The sequence below is a fragment of the Chrysemys picta genome, chromosome 7, assembly GCF_011386835.1.
Source record: "Chrysemys picta bellii isolate R12L10 chromosome 7, ASM1138683v2, whole genome shotgun sequence".
Classification (NCBI taxonomy): Eukaryota; Metazoa; Chordata; order Testudines; family Emydidae; genus Chrysemys; species Chrysemys picta.
The window spans coordinates 89742935-89762332 of NC_088797.1; positions in this window are offsets into that span (position 1 = coordinate 89742935).

Genomic DNA, 19398 nt, shown 5'->3' on the forward strand with positions numbered 1-19398 from the left:
GACCCCCCGGAGGACACCACCATGATTCAGGTACCACAAGAGCGGGAGGCAGAAAATAGCCCAGGGGCAGCCGACCCTCGTCTGGCTGCAGCACAGCCAGAGCCCATGTCAGTGTATTGCGGCCAGGATCCCCACTGACACAGCAGCGGGTCTTCTGCTGCTGCTAGGGCCCGGGCTGGGATGCAGTGGAGTGGAAGGGCCTGCATCCCCCCTGCCACCCAACTCGTGGGTGGCAGTCTCCCCCCCTCTCCCAGGCCTTTTAGAGGCTTGAGCCTACTGTTGTTGCTCAGCCCCTGCCTGAGGGCCTGAGCTCCTGACTCATTATTGCCCCGCCCTGACCTAGGGCCTGGGCACACTGTGCTTTGTACTGGTACTGCTCAGACCCTGCCTGAGGGATTGAGTCATTGTTGCCCACCCTGACCTAGGGCCTGGGCTTACCACTGTTTATACTGTTACTGCTCAGCCCCTGCCTGAGGGCCTGAGCTCCTGACTTATTATTGCCCTGCCCTGACCTAGGGCTGGTGTTTACTATTGTATATATTGCTACTGCGATAGCGTTATTGGTCAGCCCCTGCCCGAGGGTCTGAGTCATCGTTGCCCCACCCTGACCTAAGGCCCTGGCATTATTGTACTTATTTCTGCCTCCACGAGGGCCACCAGGGAAGACTCCCACAGCCGGACTAGTTCCCCAAACCTCAGCTGTATGCAGTGAGCCGGTGTGGCTCCCCTCCGCCCCGGAGAGGGTCGAGCCCCAGCCAGCACCTCTACACTCCCATAGCCAGGAGCGGCTCCAGGGTTTTTGGCGCCGTAGGCGGAGGTCCTTCCGTGCTCCCGGTCTTCAGGGCACTTCGGCAGCAGGTCCCGGAGCGAGTGAAGGATCCGCCGCAGAATTGCCGCCGAAGACCCGGAGCGCGGAAGGACCCCCCGCTGCCGAATTGCCGCCGCCCCAAATCTTGGTGCCCTAGGCGACCGCCTAGGTCGCCTAATTGGAAGCACCGGCCCTGCCCATAGCTGCGTTGGTTTGTAGGGCTAAAAGAAGTTAAAAATTACGAAAATAAACAGATGTGTCCTGGAATTAATCATAAGAACATCTCTTGAAAGTAAATGATTTCTGATGATAACTGCACTTTATAGGTGGTAGTCAAAATAAACCCAAGCCCTTTTTTGCTAATCTCTAATACTTTTTTGACATAAGAAGCCAAAATGAGAATAAAAATAGTGATCTACATCCTTCTTTTGCAGTTTGCCTGTTTACATTGTGTCTGCTTGGTTTGTTCCTGTTTACTTTAAGTAACAAAACAAACAACAACAAAATAAGACAATTATTGCTAAATAACTGCAATTTGCTGCCTGCCTGCTTTGGATATCTTTCACTGAAGCTCCATCTGTATTTTGTTTATAATACACTAATAAAAGTGATCTCTCCGAGCACACGCCATGCATGACGGTGGAGACAAAGCTCATTAAAATCTTTATAAAAAGATCAAAATCCGGGATAGTTTAAAAAAACCTAAGATATTAGAAAGAAACAAACAATACATGTATATTAGATGAAAAAACATTTGAAATAAATGACAAATGTTTTCAAATGTGGCATTTTATTGAATTGAAATCTTGCCAAATATTACAGAAAATTGGAGGCATTTATAGGTATCCTACAAAGATACTGTGGGTAGAGTTGAGCCCAAGCCAGACACTAGATCTGAACATCCCTGACTTTGGGATAGTTGGTTTTGAAATCTGACTCTGGAACCAGCTGTAAGTTTAACAGCTAACCCTTCTGTCTGATGGGTTGAACCCAAACTTTCGATTTTAATATGCCAGAGTTTTGGAGGAGTTTGAAATCTGGATATGGTAGCTCAGGCCCATTCATAACTCCCACACAAACTGCTTTTCCTGTTCTGTGCTGCTTTAAAAAATTAAAAATCAGGAAAAAAAGAATAGAAAAGTCTTGTTGCTTGCAGTAGTACCTGACACTGTGTTGCCCATACATTTCTGTTTAGAATACAAATTCACTGCTTAGTGAACAAAAGCAGAAATAAATATGATGAAGAGAGAAAACAAACACACACGATCAGGCTGTGTTTTTCCAAGTAGCTACCTCTCTGTTTATGCTTTGTGCTTTCCATAATACTCATGGCAAATTATCTGTTGGTGTTAAAAGGCACATTTTTACTATTAATTATCTACATGGATGTAGACAGTTAACACACACTTCCTCACCTTTTACCTCCACAGATAGATAAAGATAATCCTTAATTTATTTCCTATGGTGGCCCAGTGCACAACACATAGTTGATAGTCAGCTTGATCTAATACCCCTCACAGACAGAATAAGCTTTCTGTGTTGTTTGAATGTCACCATTTGATTATAACTACTAAACTAAATCTTCATCTTATTCTATTAGAAGCCTTTTCAAGCTTTTCGTATCCCTTGCACACCTTGGCAAAAGCATTTGGAGATCTCGTGTTTTGATGCAAAATTTCTCAGACTGAGAACAGTTCATAGTACTATTGCCCATGCCCTGAATTCAGTGCAATATGCTTGAATCAAAAATGTAATATTAGGATTTTGACACTAGAGAATTATTACTTGTCTTGCTACATCAGGTATTACATTTGATTGTGGTGGTTACCACATTGTAATTTCCACCAATCTTTATAACAGTAATGAATAAGAGCCCATCTATTGATTAGTTTTTCAGGCCATGTAACTATTTACACCAGGCTTCTGTGAATTGATAGGCTCTTTCCTTCCTCAAAATGGGCCAAATCCAATCTGGAGTACAGTATGGGGGATATAATTCTCATGGAAGGCTCTGGGCCAAAATAAGATGACAAACAGGTGGTGTATACTGATCACAAAAATGAATATAAGTGGCAAAGCAATGCAGCTGGTGGTATTCAGTGCATGAGCAAAATTACTGTAACTTCAATAGTGAGTTGATTTGAATTAGAGGTTAGCAGGGAAAACACCTCACATATAAGTCAGCGTGGGTGAAGGTATCTGCCTGCTGATTACTGCATATCTTAGTGACAGAATTGTGTGTATGAAGCAAAATCCTTCCTTGCAAGGTGCTGAAATATTCAAAGAATGACCATGGACATAGGAAATCCTCAGACAAACATTTTATTTGAGTCTCCTCACTTTATAGTTTCTCAAACTTTGGTTCTGTCGATTTTACATAGGAATTTTTTGCTACATCCTCTTCTATAAAATTCTCCTATAGAAGCCACAGTTGTATGTGAATGCCTGATGCCCACCCTAATACTGGTTCAACTACCATTACTGGAAATTGACTGGATTTTTCTCAGGAGAAAAATTTTGCAAAAATATTCCCACTATTGCTAACATTGGTTCACTTGTAATGGTGTTAGGGAGGTTTAGAACCCTAATGCTGATGGGCTTCTGGCTGCCAACTCTATTTTAAATATTGTGTCATCTAACCAGGTCTTACCCAGGTAATAAATTAAAATGCTGGCAGGAGTTGATGGCCCATGTACACTAGGGCTCTCAATGTTGCTAACACCAGTGTAGTTGAACAAGGGATAGCAACAATGGGAGATTTATATAAATTTCTCATGGGGGTATGCAAGGCTTAATGTGAATACAGTTTTTGAAAAGGTCTCAAGTGATGCTGTCCTACATGCCTTGCAATGAAAACCTACAGCTGAGGCCAATATTATATGCTTGGATTCTGGTAACCTCTTAAATCACCGCTATTAGGGATTACCCACTGAATAATTTTCTGTTTGAAGGAGACTGACTTATCGCCATGCCTCTATCATCTGCTCTAGAGAGTGTTTGGCAGTAAAAAATGAAAATATAAAATTAGAAAATAAGTGGCTTTTTGCATTTGGGATCCATTCAACTTGCAATTGAAGAACAGCTTCTTTCTTTTTTTTTTTCCAGTTATTTTCCTACCTCTGCTTGTGGTGGTGCATTGATGGAGTTGCCAAAATGTGGTATTTGAGTAAGCAGATTCATTGGCATGTGGGGACAAAAGCAAACCTTGATCCCTATCTGTGTCACCCCCCATTCCCATTCGTCTTCAAAGCTCTTGAGGGAATCCATGGTTACTGCTACAGGCTGATGCAGGCCCAGTGTCTCTTGAGGATGGAGTAAACCCTTCTACATCCAAGAGTCTACTCAAAGAACATTTATATATGTAAAAGTGGCAGTACTAGGATGTAGATGCTAAGAGTCCCTCTGAAAGAATGTTTCTCTTTCAGCAGTGATCCTAGTCACAAATCCTATGCTGAATCTAGCAAAGATCCTCTTCAACAGTCTGTCATGGAAGTAATGTTACCATTATTTTCTCTATAAAATGGTGACTAGATTGCACATACATTACTGCTCTGCACCTTTTGAACATACAGTATCAGTCAAAGATGAGTAGAGTGACAGCTGCCAGATAGCTTAACGTTCATGTCACGCAAGAGCACACTTTGTGAGATATCTGATGATTTCCTGTGCTTTTAGCAGCTGTAAGTACCAAGAAGATATTATTTACCCCACACATTATAAAACCATGCATTAGATACATGTTTTTTTCCTATTTTATACACACACACACACAGAAATTAATCTTGTTTTAATTTATTTTTTTTAAGTGTACTACACATTATAAATGAGAATGTATGGGCCAGTAGCCAGGTCTGTGGCTGCAGTTTCATAGTCAGGGTTCTGATAACATGAATACATCTAGCAAGCTTTGTTCTCGCAGTTTATTATGTTGCAAGAAGCAGCTATGATTGAACTAGAGCCTTGCAATGGTTATCTGCCAATGCATTATGCTACAGTTAACTAACAGTATTGAGTGTGAATTGCAAATGTAACAAGTATCATCATTGTATTTCCTATAGCAAAACATAGTACAATACAAATATATTGTTTTATTTATCAAGTAGTATTCTGCCAATTTAGCAGTGATATTATCAATACCCTTTTACTTTTCTTCCTATTGAGATTAAACCTTAGTATTTTTCTTTTCTTTTTTCTTCTGAGTGGCTACTTATTTCTCAACTTCAGTTTCCATTTAAAAACGTGTCTTGATCCTGGAAGCAAAGTCTGAGGGAATGTGTCTCCGGTTGAGTAGATGGTTCTATTGTACTCCCTCCCTATAAGCATTTTTCTTTGTGCACATATTTCAAGGTCCATGCACATTCAACCATCCACCAGGAGCCACAAGAACTTAACACAGAGGTCATCTTTGAAGAATCCAAGAGAGCGAATGTTCCATTGGATAGTATCAATGCTGCTTTGGCCCTTTGGGCAGCAGGTCAACAACTTTTAAGGTGCTTTAGGCCCTACTTTATCCACATAAGGGGACACAAGATTTGGGCCTTAGTGCGATGCTCAGAGTGAGTGTGTGTGACCAAAATGAAAATAAACATTTCCTTTCTCCTGACTGCACAATGAGCTTATATTACATTCTGTAGTCAGGAGAGAGGAAATGTTTATTTTCATTTTGGTCAAACATGCCTAGGAAAATAATATTTTTAAAATCTATTGGAAATTGGATGAATAGGCCCACAAGATAGACAGACATTTCTGCACAGATCTCCTCTTTTACATTTGGTACAATTCTTCTTCATAGACATTCTCAGGTTTAGGGTATCTGTCTTCATGAGAAAAGTATGCTGGGATACTAGTTCTTATGGCTGTGTATTTATTTTAAGATATATGTATATTTTGGGGAGGGGAGGAGAAGGGGATGGAAAGCTCCAGAGAACATTTACTAGGCTGTGGACTGCTTGATTGCAATCTAATATCAGCTTGAGACCTGTGAAAATGCATTGTTTTGAGTAGCACTTCTCCTAACTAACATTGGGGTGAGAGCAAACTTGGGCCCCTTGTTCTGCAATGGAGCTCATATAAAAGGCCTTCTGTGGATGAAGTGGGGACAAAGGTAGTTACCATTGGTTAGTTTGTGAAATCAATTTTTGAATGAATTATATTGTATAACAGCTGGGGGCATGATTTTTTTCTGAGTTAGCATATTTCAGTTCTTCCTACATTCCATCCTCCCAGACTACACTACCATTGGCTATCAGTGAAGAAAACCTCTTTTGCTGCAAATACACACTAGCTCTGTCTTTATAAGAGTAAGTTCTTACCCTAAAGGAGCTTGGAATATTAATATCTCAATATTATCAGCAATAGACAAGTTCTGATTGAAATTGGACTTTTTACTGTAAAGATTATCTTGCATGTATCCGTGAGACAGAAAATGACTCTCAGGGATTTGACTATTGGCAGATCAATTCAGATTAAAATCCCTGAATCTTCCCCTCAAACCAGATTCAGGGTCAAGATATCAGAATCTTGAGTCAATTTTGATTTACAACATATGGAATAGAAAAGCAGTTCAGTTCCTCTCTTAAAAGTAATGATTAGAGTCAAATAGGGACATATTTTTAAAAAATGCAAATGAGTTGTTTGCCTAAAAATGAATTTTCTGCTTTTTGATTTTCAATTGTTCAAATCTTCATCCATCCATTAACATTTGTTACTGTTTTAACTGTTTATTTGAATCTTTCATTTTCTATATTTCCTCCAGGGCTAGTAATAAAACCAAGTTAATGTCATAGCAAAAGATTTTACTCTTATCCCACTTTCATATCATGTAACTCCAATCCATCCTGTTGAGAAAAGTAACCACCTGTAGCCATAACAAATTGCAGTATCATTTTCAAATAGGTCAACTATTTAAGTGATAATCCCATGGTAGAAGAGGATGTATGAGGCAATAAACTTCTCCACGTTTCATAAAGATAGAGCCTTGTAGCCCAACTGTTTATGCCTGCAGGAGACATTTATCGGTGAGTGGCACAACCAACTTCTTTGGGAATATTTTTATTCTATGACAAAGAAACTCTGAGATAAATTTTTCTAACTTTTATTTTTTATTCAGTTCTGTTGGTTGATGAGACACAGAGAAAATAGCAGGCATCATAGCACAGCATAGGGTTTGAACTGTAGTAACGTTCTGATGATCAGAGTACAGGATTTGCAAATTTTTAGGAAGCAGTGTGGGTAATTTTGTCAGTTTGCTTAGCATTCCTCTTGGCTAAGAACTCTCGTGTAGTTTAGATATATCTGGCACTAACTGCTCTATTTTTGTTGGATTATAAAATGTGCAATTTGTATATAAAATTAACTGTAAAACTGCAATGTAAGGTAATTTTTATTCATAAATCAGCTATGTTTAAGTGATGACATCTTAAATTCTCCAGTGATAAATTGAAACAGATTTGATAAACTAAAATTGCATTGGCTCCAAACAAATAAAAAAAAATACCCAACTGACCTACAAAAATTATATAATTAACTAATATTGGCAAGATTCTAGTTTGTATAATCCTCCACTCAGAGTTGTATTCTTGAAAAAATCCAGCTAAAATACAAACAAAAAATGTTAAACTTCTCATAACTTTACATAATTTATTGTAGCTAAGCTATAAATCTACCAGTTTTAAGTGACTAGCGAGACAAGGTGGGTGAGGTAATATCTTTTATTGGGCCAACTTCTGTTAGTGAGAGAGAGAAACTTTTGAGTTACACAGAGCTCTTCTTCAGTTCTTCAGATATTACCTCACTCACCATGTCTCTCTAATATCCTGGGACCAACATGGCTACAACAACACTGCATACAATTTTAAGTGATGTCAAAGCAGTAAACACAGAAATTAGGATTTATTTAATTTTTAGTAGAGGTCTGCAGAATCAGTTCAGTGGTTTCCTATTATCTAAGATTTGAGGATAGAGCCAAATTCACTTTGGTTTGTTACAAAACATGCATTTGTCTACCCAATCAATCTATTGAGCAAATATAGTTGGCACCAGAATGGCCACTCTATAGCAATTCTTGCTGGGCTCTAGTCCCTATCAGATGAGATTCAATCAAGGAACGGAAGTGACCATGTCATAGACTGGCTGTCCATTTAAGGGGAGGTGTGCTTAGCTTTTTCTGAGAGCCCAGCTGTGAAAGGGTCAGGGGAGGAGAACAGAGGAGAACTCACTCAGGTGAGTGGAGCTAGGGGAAATGCTCTCTTTGTCTGGGAAGAGCCTGGTAAAGGCAGGGTAGACAGAGCTGCAGGGAGAAGGTTATGCGCCTGTGGGAGGCCCTTAGATAGGACTTGTAAGAGGCAGGGAAGTTCCTGGGAGAAGCTGCCAGAATTCTTGGGGAGGGGAGGCAGTAGGGAAACCTCCTGAGAAGAAGGGTCTACGGGGAGGAGCCCAGGAGGGTCATGCTGAACTGAAGGAGCACAGAAGGAACTCTGCAGGTCCCAGGAGTATGGGTGTAGAGCAGCAAAATTTCAACATAGCGCAAGAGGGGCAGAAGGATCATTTGTTTGTATTATTACCCTGGAAGAGGACTGAACTTAAGCATGACTGACTGGTGGGCCATGGAATATGTAAACCGAGACAGGCCATCACAGGGTCAAAGGAGAGGTCACCAGCATGTGCTGGAGAAGGGGACTCTTGAAATGCTGTGTTTGGTGGTGAAGGGAAATGCTTACAGCTTCCTTGAAAACAAAAATAAAGTAAGTGCTGCCAACTTGAATATTGTCACCAAATTAGTAGTACTATCCCATTCTTAAATGGGCTAAACATGTAATCTTAGAAATGGTGCAACAGAATCAGTAAACACTATCGGTCTGGTTTTCAAATAGGACATCCACTCCACACACTTAATACAGGAATCACTCAATTGACTACATGTTAGATAGACTATGCCTGTCAGTAACTTAAAATTTCATATTAGAATTTAGGTTTGAAATGATAGTTTCTGCACCCACAGTCTAGTTTGAGCATCTAAATATGGAATTTAGACTTTGTAACAGAGCATGGCAGGGCCCCCTTGGCTCCTGCCTCTGCTAGGTCCACAAAGTCACTCTGAGACCCTTGGGTTAGTAACCAGTGGTGCAGTTTATTCATAGGCTTGTTCCCACCACCATTTCACCATGTACAGTTGGCCCTTCACCATATGCACACCCGGGGGAGGTGAGAGCTACCTCCCTGCTTCCACTCCATACCTTTTCCCTTTCTTTCTACTCCCCCATTGGCTTCCTTTCTCTGAGGCTCTTATACAGCTCCAGGCTAATTAGGTGGCAGTTGTCTATGCTTCCCCAGTTAGGGCCAGTTTATCTCCAGCCAGCTCTAATTTATTCCCCTAAATGGGAGCTGGTGTGACAGAGGGCTGAATCAACAACCCTCTGCCCAGCACCCTCTCACAGACCTGTTAAGGGCCTATGTTTTGGAAATTTAAGTTTCTGACTTTATTCCTAGAAATACCAACTTCTAATGGCAATATACTTAATGGTAATAGGGCTTGTCTACATGGGGACGTGGCAGGGTGTGAATGTACAGTGCATGAAAAGTTCCATTGTATGCTTTGACATATTGACACTATAGAACTTCTAGTGCTCAGTAGCAGTGTCCACAGGACAACTTAGTATGGGGCAGGCTTGTGCACTGTACATGCACACCCTGGCTTGCCATGCACTGAATCGCTGTAGACAAGCCCATGGCCATAACAGCTGTATAGCATCTAAAGACTCCAAAACTTTCAACAAACGTTAGGAATTAAAAATTTTACCTGAAGGCATCACTTCACTGATAGCTGAAAGGAAGCCTCCTCTGGCAGCCCAAAGGGTTTCAGCATGAGTTCTCACAGGTATGATCCCATCACAGTGGGAGCTTTGGCTGATAATGGATGGCAAGGTTAGTCCCTATGAGTGTATCTACACCATGCCAGATAAGCCAGTGTATGTACATCTGCTAATAAAATCCAGTTATTCTTCACTCTTGACAGACTGAATAATATAACTATGCAATTGTATTTTCTGTGGATCATGCAAAGAGACAAATGGCATACAAGCCACATCATTATTGATTCATGCACCATTTGCCTGTTACTCTCACAATTACTGCTGTTACGTTTCATTTCAATGAATTGCAACTTTTCAGCGGCGGAAACTGCTGTTGTATCTGAATTGATTTTCTTTCTGGGCCAAACGTTCATGTAGTGTTTTACATTTTTCTGATTGCAGCCAAACAAAGCATAAAAGTGCTACAAACATATAGATCCATTGCTGCTTTTTCTATGCATCAAGGAATTTGAAAAAGCGAGTTATCATTCACATTCAAAGCCCGTGGGTATGCACTTTCATGATGAAAACATTTCCATGTTAGCACTTGCAAACTGCTTTTAAACAGTCTACATGTGTGTGCAAGTGTAAATGTCTGCATCTTTAAAACTCAGTGGAGTAGTAGGTAATGCACTACAAATACCATCTTGCATGCAAATTTGTGACTACAGTACACACTCACATTTGTAATAGATGTTAACAGTAAAAGTGAAGGCAAAAGTATCAGACTGCAATTGTACATATGGAGAAACTAGAAAAAGGTCTAGTTGAGAGTGTTCCTGTGTGTGTGTGTGTGTTAGTATTGTGTTTATATAAATATAAAGTGCATAAAGAGAGAGGGTGGGATTTTTAAAAGTGCTCAGCATTACCCTAACTCTGATCTCATTGAAATCGATGGGAATTTTACTGCTGGCTTCAATGGGAGCAGGGTTTAGGTCAGTGCTGATGGTTGATGTCTAAAGTGGCTTATCTTGGGAGAGTTGGTTTTATTGAAACGTGGATGCTGATGGGAACAAGGTGGCTCCCAGCGGTATCAGATGTGTTCCATCCACACTGCCACTACTTGTAAAAGCAATTATTAATTTCCAGAAGCTCTTTAGGGAGATGAGGCTGTGTTAATTTTAATCTTCCTTTCCTCTTCCCCTGCAAAGGCTCCTTTTTGCTGGAATGAATTCTAAATGACACCACAGAAATGGGGAAAGAAGCCAAAAGCAAGTCTATTGGAGCACTCCCTCATCTCAGCCCTTACTGTGAAACTAAAGGGTAGTGTGCTTAGAGGAGAAATTTGGCATTAGTTCCATCCTCTTGTAGTACTTTGAAGGTAGATTTGGCTGCAGAAACTAATATGTCAGGTTTCCCCTTTAGGTGATATTTAAAGCAACGTTTTACAAGCAATTAGAATGTAGATTTACTAAGAAAAGTGACTGAAAACCAGCATTGTGGGGTTTTATATTTGTTGTGCCACAGTTACTTCTCAGTCACATTTTGCTCAATTTACAAGAAGAATTTTTTCTTAAGTGCCTGCTCAGCAAATTTTGTAATCTGTAAATCAAACTCTGGTCTTCCTAGTTTATGTGTCATCAGAGCAGGCCAAATTCTGCCCTTACTTACAATTCTTTTCGGTGGCGTTGCACTGGTGTACATGGAGGCAGAATGTGGCACTGCTGGAGTGAATTCTAAATAGGTTGGCAGTTCTCATGATGAAAGAACCAGAACAGAATGCAATGCATGTATGAGAATAGAATGCAGCTTTGTCTCCTGTAGCTGTATTGACTAATACTATAATGGCAGTAAAAAGTAATACCTTGTTTTTGTCACTAAAGGGGGCAGAATGTTAAGGGGACTGATCTATTAAAGTCTACATTTTTTCCATAATCTTTCAGAACAGAACTGTACTTGAAAGGTAGGATTTTCAAAAATGCTCAGCATTGGCCAAATTATCATTGAGGTCAATGGGAATTTTACTATTGACTTTAATGGGAGCATAGTTAGGATTGGTGCTGAGTGCTTTTAGTCCCACCTTAAGTGACTGAAATAGCTGACATAGGCTGCCTCCTTTGTGGCACAGCTCACTAACAAAGAGTGCTCTGTATGGGCCTGATTCTGCAGTCCTTACCCAGGCAAATCTCCCATTGACTTCAGGGAAAGTTATGCCTGAATAAGGAGTGGGCTCTATTAAGAAGGTGGAGAACATAGTGAGGGTACTATGACTGAACGATGTGTGCCTAAATCAAATTATAAGATCTTTACATGAGTAAAACTCTAGCAGTGGTCAAAACTTGGAGTTTCCATTCGATGGGAAATTTTTAAAACTGTTTTTGTTCTGAATCAAAATGAAGAAGTTTCCTATAAAACAAAAATAACAACCAATTTTAGAGAGATTGGAATATTTTGTTCTGATTTTGACTTTAACAAAATTTTAAATGAAAACCCAGTTTGAAACAAAATAGAAATGTTTCCTTGTGAATGTGAAAGCAAGTTCATTTTGATTTGTTTCTAAAAAACCTTCAGAATCAAACTTCTGCAAAAGTATTTTGATTTTGACAAGAGTATTTCTGATGGAAAAATGTTCTAATGGAACATTTTCTTAATCAGCTCTACAAAACTCCCAGTTAGTGATCATGCAGTTTAACCATATGCAGTAGCATAAAGTTTCTTGTCTTAATTATTATTCGTATGATCTTTCATTTTGGGGCTTTGGTTCATATTAACTGTCCAAAATGTCATTGGACAAAACTGATAGTGTATGTTGTTCAGCGGAATTGATTAGAAAAGTAAAGATAGGCAGAAGTGGGTTAACTAATTGCTTTACTATAATTCCGCCATTACTCAAATGGAGCTTCTCCATCTTTCCTTTCCCTACAGGAAAACAGTATCAAGAGATATCACAACTCATTTATTAACTTGTTCAAGGGATCTGTCTTATTCGGCAATTTCTTGTTTTAACTTTCACCGCAACAGATCCCGAAAGGCACTTGAATACAATCCTGCTTTGCCTTTATTAGAAGACTATTTCCATTAAGCAACTGATTGTTGTTGGTTCTCTGACTGTTTACTTGAGAGATGGTAGTGAGTAGTTGAGTCGATCACTTCTGAAGACAAGTGAAGAGATTTTAAGTTATATTTATTCTGGGAATTGCCACAGGATTTAAGAGTTCACATAATAGTTTAAGACGAATTGTATAAGCTGAATTGTTCCATTTTTATAATACAAAATTTGCAATATGCACAGTGATTGAGACTAAGCATGCATAAGAATTTTAATATAGATGAACAGATGGTAATATTTTATAGTGAAGACAGTTTCACTTGAGCCATTCAAGGAGTAAATTGCAGTTCATTTTTTCAGTCAATCAGTACACCTTAGAAATCCCCAAGTAATCACAAAATCTCTCTACCAGAATTGTTAATCTTCATATTAATGGGTGCTATCGCAAAGATCACTTCTTTTTCATAGAATGCGTAACTGTCTTAAGTAAATGGTGTTCACTATATCCCCATAATTAATGTATTCAGAGATCAATCAGCTGTGATTACAGTTAGGCTCAAAATGAATGCTTGCCATAGGGTTCAAATGAACAAAATATTTCCTCTTTAAACTAGTGATAAATCTTTAATCAACAATATATTCAATTACAATTTATTTATCTCAGTTGAAAATAAAGTTTATAAAATAACCATTACATTTGCAAACTACATTTGCAAAAAAAAAATGAATATCATAAAGCTAAAGATAGTGGATTATAGCCAATCTATGGCCACTCAAGAGAGGGCATGCAAAAGTGACATAAAGCTCAGGTTTGAACTCTTCTAGTCCTGGGCACTGGACCAGTTGCCTGGCATACATTAGAGCAGTTGCCTAGCATAAGTTAGAGCTTTAAGTTACTCTCCAGCCATCAGTAGCCCCATGGTACAGAACCAGTAGCCAGGAATCAGTTGGCTGGAAGGGAGCACCATCTGCGCCCCTCTTACTCCAATTACCCTTCAGACGTGAATGTATCTGAATAGGCTAGGCCTGTACTTTGTGCTCCCTGAAAATCACTCTATACTTAAATGCACCTCCTGTGACTTTCTGCACTGGCTTTAGGGCTGCAAAGTGGGCACACCATAATACTGGATCCTTGGAAATATAGCCCCGTGGAAAAGTCCTATTGATTGTAACGGAAAATGCTAACCTTTGTTGATTTTTAGACCCGCCTATAGAATTTGTGACAGAATTATGTATGTTATAGAATTCTGCAGGATGGCTCAAAAGCAGCTATTGACAGATTAACATTTTTATTTAAAATCTGTAGGTTTATAATTTCTAAAGAGCCCCTTTAACTTCATTCCTTTGAATAGTTTTCTGCTTGTGTGTTATATTCCTTTTCCCTATCCTGCATCTGACTTGTCCATTTAGGTAGTCCCTGCCCTGAAAAGCTTACTATCTACTATTGTGCATACAGTGCCTGGCATAGTGGGGCCCCATTCTTCGTTGGTTCCTAGGAATTATCATAATAAGCATTAAAAATATTAAATTTCCTATAGATGGGCTCTTTTGTTGAAGGAAACATCAGATTTGTTTATGATCTATGAAGCAATATCTAGTAAGTTCATGGGCTTTTCTGAAACTAGTAGCAGGAATTTTCTCCATATGTAGAGAGCAGTGTACTTTTTCTACAGACTTCATAACTTTTTATTGCAGCTGGGAGTGTTTTGCAAAACCACTGTGTGACATCAACAAGATAGTTACTCCAAGCACTCCGGAGTTAAAAATGCCATCATTTTTGCTTATTCAATAACAGCCAAACCCTGCAAACACTCCTCCAAGAATTCTCTAAGAATCTTTGCTTAGAGCTTACAATGAGGGAAATAGGGGGAGGGATAGCTCAGTGGTTTGAGCATTGGCATGCTAAACTCAGGGTTGTGAGTTCAATCTTTGAGGGGGCTATTTAGGGATCTGGGGCAAAACAAACAAACTTGGTCCTGCTAGTGAAGGTAGGGGACTGGACTCAATGACCTTTCAAGGTCCCTTCCAGTTCTATGAGATAAGTATATCTCAATATATTAACATAGCTCCTATGAATAGCTATTCATAGACTGAGGCCTAAGTTCCTTTCTTGGCAGCAAACAGAACACACACAATATTTTGGCCAAAAAATACCTTTTTGCCTATTTTTAATTTTTGTCTTTTAAATAAATGAACCTGAATGAGTAAATAACAGTGGTGAATGAAGAAAAACATTTTCAATGCCTGCAGTGTTTATACAAGATCTTATTTCTTGAAATCAACACAATTTAATGTGGGATAAATAGTTCATTAAAAACTTCAAATCAAGCAGGATGTTCAGGTAATCCACAATTAATAAGAATTTGGGTTTATGCAGACACTATTTGTTTCCTTCCCTATGGTAGCAGGAGCAGTCAAAGGTATTGATATAATTTGCTTTTTAGGACTTATGATGGGGTGTCTACCTCACACCAGCATGGAAGAGGTTAACCCCAGGAAGGCACAGTGGAGGTGAGTCTTCGAGTGGCTTAGAGTGGTTGTGCGGGCTGCAACCAATAAGAGAGGGGCTCAGCAGGGCTCATATAAAAGGAGCTATGGGGACAGAGTCAGGCAGTCATGGCCTGGGGCTCCAGGAGTAAGGACAGGGTTTCTAGCAGGTAAAAGAGGTTGTAGCACCATGGACAGAGCAATTGCTGGTGGCGCCTGGGGGAGCAAGAGGGAGTTCCTCCTAGCTGGCTGCTGGGACTGAGGGTAAGTCTACCCTACAGGGCTAAGTCAACCTAAGTTACGCAACTCCAGCTACGTGAATAACATACCTGGAGTCGACATACATTTGGTTGACTTTTTGCGGTGTCTACACCGCGCTGGATCGACAGGAGAAACTCTCCCGTCAGCTTACCTTATGCTTCTCGTTCTGGTGGAGTACCAGAGTCAACAGGTGGGCAATCAGCCTCCTGTGGATCAATTGCTGCACGTCAATCCCCTGGTAAGTGATGACAAGCCCTAAGTAACAGAGGCCCTGAAGTAAGGGTGAAGAAGGAAGCGGAAGTGGAGGCAAAGTGACTGGGTGCAAATTGTAAACAGCTGGATGTCACCTTGAGCTAATCCCCAGAGTGATCGGGAGGAAGTGCCAGTCCAGCAGTGAGTGTTGCGCCCCGTGACAGGACTGATTGAAAGTGATGGGCTGAATCATAATATTATTAGTACAGCAGCCAGAGCTCAGGTTACAGACTCCTGAGGCTCTTGGGCTTGGACTTTGACCCCCCCCCCCCCCACCCGGGGCAGCGGGGCTCAGCAGGTTCAGATTTCAGTCCCCCCCTCCCCTGGGGTCGTTTAATAATTTTTGTTCTCAGAAGGGGGTCGCAGTGCAGTGAAGTTTGAGAACCCCTGCTATAGAGTATGTGCTTTAGTAAAGATATTAAACTGTGTTGCGCTGGGTTTATAGAAGTGGTGCCAACTCAGCCTGAATTGTTGTAGCACTATCCTTTCCACCATGAGTGCATGGAAAAAGGTGACAGCTCTGAATTTCAATCCTTTACTATCACTTTTTGAACTTGCTGTAACAGATTAGGTATTTAAAATATAGAGGGCTGCTACTTATGCTGGTGTCTGGTTCCTGGCAGTTGATTTCCAGAAGTGTACAACTGATATGACACCCTTGAATTCTGATCCCTGCAATCTTTAACTCACTGTCACAGATTACACTATGGTTAAAACGGTGACAACACTTTATACTACATGCCCATATAAAAGTTAAGTGTCTTGTTTTTCACAGCTTTAGTGTGAAATGCTGCAATTTAAAATACAAATGTAGATCAATTTGATCGCTCCAAGTTATAGGGGAAATGATCCAATTTGGCCATTAGGCATCTGCTCAGGGCAGCAACAACAAAAAAATGCATCTAATGTAACTTAACAAATATACAATTGAAATTACTAAAGTTATTGTGATACTGGATATTACAAATAAGTCATATCTATGTACATTTACTAAAGAGAGTAAACTAGGAGAGGAGGAAGGGAAAAATGATTTTTGAACCATACATCCCAAATGAAGACCAGATATTTCCAAATATTTGTCTCCCTTCATGATTCCAAACATTACAGAACTCCTAGTTTGTGGTTATTGGGCAAAATTTTTCAGATCGGTGTGGTGGATCTTGCCTCTGATATTCTTCCCCCTCCAACAGACACAGATTTCCCATGGACATCAAATGAATCCTTACCACAGAAAGGGAAAGCAGAATAATACAGCTGAGCATTTTGGCCTTGACAGGAAGAGTAGAAGTGTACCTAAAACAGAATGATGATTGAGTGCTCAGATGTGGTCTGGATTCAGACTTCATAGCTGGCCTCTCTGGTGAGGCCCAGAAATAGAAAGAAAATCAGCTTTCTGGCTGGGCTTAGACAGGCACTGGAGGAGAATCATATTACAGGCCATTGTGTTTGCTTTATGTTCTCCAGCCAGGTAGGGGAAGCCTAGTTGGACAGCAGATATGATCAGAGCGCTTGATGGAGTCTTAAGAAGAGTTTGAATAAAAGTCTGACAGGAGCTAAACTCTAAACTTTTTGTGGTTCATCTTTCACTATTTTTTACTTATTTGACAATTGCTTGCCTCAAAGATGACAGAAAATGCTCACTAATTCTGTGCTTCAGTTCAGTAAATCAATCTTTTAGCCAATGATAAGGAGTGTAGCAGGGTTGACCTCAGAAATTTTTCTCATGGTACACACCATCAATTCCTGTGGAACCATTGCCATTGCCACTGCCGCTGCCAGCCCCAGCACCTCACCCCCCACTTTCCAGCCTGCACTGCTCAGGTGCAGTATTGCTTCCTGTCTCAGAGGAGGGATACAGGCTGCTGGAAGCAGGGAAAAGCTGGGCAGGCTGCCTGGGTGGGGCAGCCCTGGTACAGGAACCAGGGCCACCCAGAGGATTCGAAGGCCTGGAGCAAAGCAGGGGAGCTTGTACTCACCGGGCGGTGCTCCAAGTCTGCAGCGGCATTTCGGTGGTGGGGGGCCCTTCAGTGCTGCCGAAGACACAAAGCGACTAAAGGGCCCCCCACCGCCGAAATGCTGCCGAAGACCTGGACCGCCGCCAGGTGAGGAAAAGGATTCTTAGCCAGGGCTCGAGGGGCCCCTGCGGGGCCTGGGGCAAATTGCCCCACTTGCCCCCGCCTCTGGGCATCCCTGACAGGAACCAACCCATGGCAGCAGTGAGGTGGAGCAGTGCTGACCATCCCACTGCCCAATGTGTCCACTCAAAGTTGGGCCTACTGTCCCCTCTGTCGTGACAGAGGGGCTATAGGGCCAAACCTGAATGGTGGCATGATCCCATGCATGGGGGGCACAATGCCACTCACTCAGTTTTAGCCCCATGATTCCCTCTGTCCTAGTGGAGGGGCTGTGAGGCCAAACCTGTGTGGGCAGTGGTATGCACCATGTGTATGGCTGTGGGAGCCAGTGAGCTGTATTAACAGCTGGCAGACCTATAATGTGCCAGTTCTCCAGTATTTAATGAGCGATTACAAGGAAATCTTAGTTGGTATGTTTTCATGTCTAGGTTTTACTAAGAAAACATACTTAGGAGGTCCACTAGATCCCATATAAACCGCCTGCTTCTAGAAATGAGCATTCCATTAAAACTAAGTGCCTAGCTCTGTGAATGAGAATGAGCTAAGAGAGACTGAGCCAGTGAGAAGATTTGGGGATTATTTCTTGGCAATCAAAATTATCTCATGTATCATTTTGTAGCTTCCCATTTGCATATGCATATACTCAATTCCAGTAGCTCAGCTATTTTTTAGCTCAAAGAATGACACCAGATCCTTGTCTTGGCTTCTTCTTCCAAACATCTGGCTTGCTGCCTGGTGCATTTTGTGCTAGTTATTTTACCCACAAGTGATAGGAAAAGACATAATCTTCATAAGCATATTAGACCAGCAGCATTAAATGTGTAAATACTTTGAGGGTATCTTTTTATATACATATCACTTATACATAGAGGAAAACACACCCTTTCTTGTATCATACTAAGTTGTGTTATTTTTCATATGTAAATAAAGGCTTGATTCTGTGAGGTGACACACTGAAATCAATGGGAGTTGAAGGTGCTCAACACTTCTCTGTTTGGGGGCCCCAAATGCGGTTTAAGTGTTTATACAAAACAGTATAACTAAATATCTTAAAAATTCATTGTGGGGGGGGGAGAATAATTGCTATTGAAAATTTATGCATCATTTTGGAAGTGGTGTGTAATCTGCATCAGTAAGTTATGCATGCATTAAAATGCTACATTTGTTTATAGGCATTTATAAAATGCAGAGCTTCTAAAATCACTCATTAATACATGGGAATTAACATGTAGTTAGCATCCAATAGGCAGAATTGGTCTCTAATTGGATTAAATGTTTTTCACTCATTTAAAAAGCAATTTTTACTTGCATGCCGTCCTGCTGTTAGTCACCTGTGATTAGTTATTTGGACTTATAAAACATATAGATGTAACCCACACGCCTTCTGGGCGTGGTGCTCTGTGCCATCTAGTGGTTGTGAGATCACTTAAAGAGAGAAAAAATGAGTCTGCTCTACAGCTTTAGCTAATGGTCAGTTGGCTTTTAGCTTATGTGCGAGAGGTTCATGCACTGAGCTCTAGGGGTCCCTGGTTCAATCCTGCCCACCGACAACTGGGGTCTGTTGGCGTTACATAGAAAAGTGCCTTTGTGTCCATTACAGGTTCAAATAGTGATTTT